General features: G+C 31.1%; 1 pseudogene; it reads left to right on the top strand.

The window, feature by feature from the left end:
• Positions 1 to 613: 613 nt before the first annotated feature.
• LOC116632496 lies at positions 614 to 710 on the top strand (annotated as a pseudogene).
• The last annotated feature ends 4407 nt before the right edge of the window (positions 711 to 5117 follow it).

Genomic DNA, 5117 nt, shown 5'->3' on the forward strand with positions numbered 1-5117 from the left:
ATAAGGTCTATATGAAAGGACAAATAAGAATAGAGAAAATATAAAAACCATGAAAAGGATATTCTAATCCTTTCTGTATGAGGTGTATTTTATGACCTCTATATGCAAGAGAATAAATATTAGAAAAATGAATGAACTAAGATAGAAAATCTGGAAATAGACATATTTGCAAATAAAAATTTAGTATATTACAAACATAGCATTAGAAATCAGTGAGAAAAACATTCTTTATAATTAGTAGTGTTGGAATAGTGTCATAGCCACACAAAGAAAAGACAAAATTATCCCCACGATGAATATGTCAGTATTAGGAGAAAATAATGCACCTATAAACTTGAAAGTAGGGAAGTAGTCTTAATTGTGACTCACAAAATATAATTAATAAAGGATAAAATTAATAATTTTAGTTATGTTACTTGTCCAAAAAATATGACAAACATTATAATCAATACATAACAAATGACAAAACAGTGAAACACATTTGCAAGGAAAAATGCTTAAGGGCCATCAGATTTATTCATTAATAGGATTTTAAGATAGGGTAATTTGGAATATGGACCAAGTCAGATATTCAGATATATTCCAAAGATAAAAACAAATGCAAGTTGTCTCAGCAGCATGCATATACTAAAATAATAATGACAAAGAGAAGATTAGCACAGACCCTGTGAAACACTAACATGTAAATTCATGAGACATCCCATATTTTTCTATATACTTTAAAATGGCGAAAATGGTAATTTTATGTTATGTATATTGTATCATAATAAATAAACTGAAAGATAGATATGAAAGAATGAAAAAGATTTTAATTAAAATAATCTAGAAGGTAAAAAAAAGTGCAGGACATCTTAAACATTTTCATAATCTTAAATTTCATAAAAATCCTGGTATTGGTATCATTCTGAGTTTGTACTGATGCTTAAAAAATGAGAAAATCCTAGCTGGTTAGATCAATCTGACTAAGAACAAGAAGAATGAAAACTAGACATAATGGACATAATGTACCTCTTGATGTGATACAATAGGAAGCTATAACTCCCCCTGTGAAGTATTATTATAAAAAAAAGATAGGACAAATCTGATCAGCCTTCTAAACGTAACCACTTTTTACAGGAAATAAAAAGGTACGCAGACGACCTTAACTGATACAAAGGGAGACAATGAGCAAAATTCAGAATGTGCAAAGTTATATAGGATCAATACCTTGGTTTCTTTATCAAATAAATTATAAGGAAAAAAATGGATGGGGAGCTTATAAATCAAAAGCAATTTAAATTATATCAATAAAATGCATTGAATATATTTTGTTTCTTGATTCAAACTGTAAGTTAAAAATACTATGAAATATTGAAAGAAATGTGAATACTGTGCTTTTCACATTAAAGATTTGTACTTAATTACTTCAGGAAAGATAAAAATATTGGAATTATGATTTTTAAAGTGTCTTTTATAGATACATATTGAAGGATCTTTGGATGCAATAAAGTGCTATCTAGGATTTATCTGAAAAAAAAAAAAACTAAGGTGGGTTGTGGATGGAGAATAAGTATAGACTTAGAGAAAAATATACTGACTATTTTGAAACTGGATATTAGATCCATAGAGATTCATTATGTTACTTTTTCCTTTTATATATTTACACTTTTCCAAAATTTTTTAAGTAGTACCCACATTAAAATCACAGACAAAATAATAATGGTTGAGGAAAATTCATCATGTCAAGTTATTTAAAAGCTGTGAGAAGAAACAATAAAAAGGAATCTAAGCTTATACATGCTTTATCTTTTAAAAAATCTATTTATATTGTTTCAACTCATTGATCAATATACTCATACTTTTTTATTTTAAAATATATATGACTAGACATATAGAAAATTGTTAACCAAAAAATGTTGGTCAAATCCTTTTGTGAGAAAGTAAGCATTTCTTGGCTTAATTTATTTATTTTTAACATCAACTAATCTTAAGGATTAGGCATTAAATGCCAGTTAGTTTTTAAAGTACATTTGCTATTTACACTCCACTAGGGAGAAATGTGACCTCATTCCATGTTCTGAATAACACAACAGTGCCCTAGTGATTAGTGCATCAGGTCAGATGGGAGAAAAACACATAGCTCTGCACTTTTAACAACCTGCTCAGTCTTAAACTGGTTAACAAGGGATTTAAAGGCAAATCATTAAAAAATAAAAAGTCAATTGATTAAGCATGGTAGGTAATAAAACAAATTCTATATTTATGTTACTGGCATAGGGGTAACAGTCTCCTGACAATGTATATCTTTTACACTCTATTCAGATACAATAAACATCTAAAAGTTTAATTTCAGGGCGCCTGGGTGGCTCAGTCATTAAGCGTCTGCCTTCAGCTCAGGTCATGATCCCAGGGTCCTGGGATCGAGTACCACATCGGGCTCCCTGCTCAGCGGGAAGCCTGCTTCTCCCTCTCCCCCTGCTTGTGTTCCCTCTCTCACTGTCTCTGTCTCATTCAAATAAATAAATAAAATCTTAAAAAAAAAAATTAAAAAAAAGTTTAATTTCATTTTAAACTTACAGTTCTGTATATTGGGGGGGCTATTGTCATTTTAACTACCACCAGTGTCAAGCTTTGAAATGCTCCCATCACCACAGAAAGCTCCCTTACACCCCTCTGTAGTCAATTCTCATCCCCACCTTGCTTCTAAACAATCACTGATCTTCCAGAAAGCAAACTGTGATTTTGCCTTTTCTAGAATTTCATATAAATTTCATACAAAGCCATAAAATATGTAGTATTTAGTGAGTGGCTTCTTTCACATGCCACCTGACTCTGCAAGACTGGAACACTTTGCTGCATCATTCCAGAGTGTCTTCTTGATATAGTAGAGATAGCACTGAAAAAATAGGGTGAAGGCCTTAATCCTATCTCTGCCACTCAATCTGTGAACTAAAATAAACATTTTAACTTCTCTTGTCCAGCAACAGTAGGATGATCTGTCCTCCTCAAGGCTACTGTGTGGAGCTAACTAGAGAGAATGGATAAAGTGCTTTCTAAAGTGCAACACATAACACAGATCAATTCAGAAGAAAAAGTTATCAGAAATAAGAGATATGATAGTTTTAAAAATATTTTATTAAACATGAGTAAATGTATATTAAAATATAAATTTAAATCTTCTACTTTTTCACTGTGGAAATGGGAATAAGATGGAGGAAGACTAAATACATTTTATGAAATTGGAATAAAATAGGAAAAAAAAAAAAAAAACACCTAAAACTAGAATTATAAAAAGGAACAATGTTCTATCAAAGTCTAACAAAGCTCATCTTAAAAAAAAAAAATCAAATAGCAAGCTTTAGAAATACACTTCATTCTTTTAATTTTCATCACCATCAAGAATTTATTCTACATAGGACACATCTGACAAAGTTATAGTTCTAAAACAGAGCATATAATCCTTGTCTTCAAGTTTCCTCTACTTTCCCTATCAACATGGAAAAAAGGCAAATAAAATGGCTTTTAAATAAAATTTAAGGACAAGGAAAGAACACTCTTCCAGCAAAATAAGATCACAAAGATTATGTGAAGGTTGACATTTTTAACTTAGTTTTATTTGTTTTACCTGATGTCAAGAAAGAAGACAAGGTATCTACTGTCCCTACATCTATATCACTGTGATGGATCTCCTTTCCTGATCCAACTCTGAATCTTGAAGTTTTCCTCTGCTTTTCTTTGCCCTAGGGAAAAGGTCCCAACATAACTGCAGTGTTACAGGCTTGAAAATTTCTAACACAAAGAGGAAACTGAGGAAAACTTATAATTTACAAGGAGGTATAAAAGACCATGACACTTGGGAAAGGGTAAACGATGAGTTATATGAGAAGATAGCTCTGGGTAGGTTGAATTTTGCTAGTTAAAGGAAAATGCAATTGGAATGCCTGAAAGATCTAGTCTGTGTGGAAATTTTAGAAAGGCTAAAGACAGAACACATGACTTTTTGCCTTTTTTGTCTTTGTCAGTTAGATAAATTATACAGATCTGAAGTAAAGTACTAACTGGAAGTTTTTCAAGCATCTATAGGCTTTTATCCAGTAAAGAAAAGGGAGACTCTTCAATCCATGACTATAAAATATCAGATCTCAATCAGATGTGTGAAGTATCTTCATTAATGATGGTTGCAGGATCAAAAAATTGATCCATTCAATTAATCTGGCTAATTAAAAAATAAGATTAATTTCCCCTTGTTTTGGTCACTCTATTTAGGAAAAAAGAAAAAATACATGAAAGTTAAATAAATTTCAAATTACTGTTTAGTACAGTGAGTATAGAAGTATGTAGCATACTGAACAACAGTTTTATTAGTAATGATGAAGAAAGAGTAATCATTTAAGGAGGGAACACTGGAAAATTTCAGGCAGAAGAAATTAATTTAGTAGTAGGAGATCCCAGAATCAAACCCAAATTTTCTGATTCTATATGAGTATGCTACTTGTTATAAAAATTATAGTCCCTAAAATAATGGATATTTATTTGCTCAACAGTATTTATTGCATGCCTGTGATATGCTAAATTCTGTTCCAGCCAATGAAGATAAAGTAGTAAGGGAAGCAAAGCAGTGAACAAAAATAAAGTCCCTCCTTTTGTGGAGCTTGTATACTAAAGTGAGGTTGTAAGACAGAAAATATGGTATATTGTCATATAATACTATGAAAAAATTAAAAAGGGTAAGCAGATAAGACAGGAAAGAGAATTATAATTTTAATCAGGATGTCTAAGGTACATCTTTCCGGGGAGGTAACATTTAAGGATTAATCTAAATGAGATTTTTCAGGTAGAGGAATCTGGGATTACAAAGACTCCAAGGTGGGAATATGTGAAGCATGAGATATGACTGGTAAAGATGTCAGTGTAGCTGGAGTAGAATGAGCCAGAGAGAGTAATAAGATTTGTTGAGGTCTATACATTTTATCCATTTACAATACAGAAATTTTTGAAGATGTTCTTATTGTTTGAAGAGTGCTACTTACAGATTAGTACATAGGAAGTGCTATATAGCACTACTCAGTAAATAGCTCTTGCTTCAAAAGTAAAAAGTTTTTTCTACTTTCATAGTAAAAGCCTAATAAACCTGTATA

This window comes from Phoca vitulina, unplaced genomic scaffold, assembly GCF_004348235.1.
Source record: "Phoca vitulina isolate PV1807 unplaced genomic scaffold, GSC_HSeal_1.0 scaffold6, whole genome shotgun sequence".
Lineage (NCBI taxonomy): Eukaryota > Metazoa > Chordata > Mammalia > Carnivora > Phocidae > Phoca > Phoca vitulina.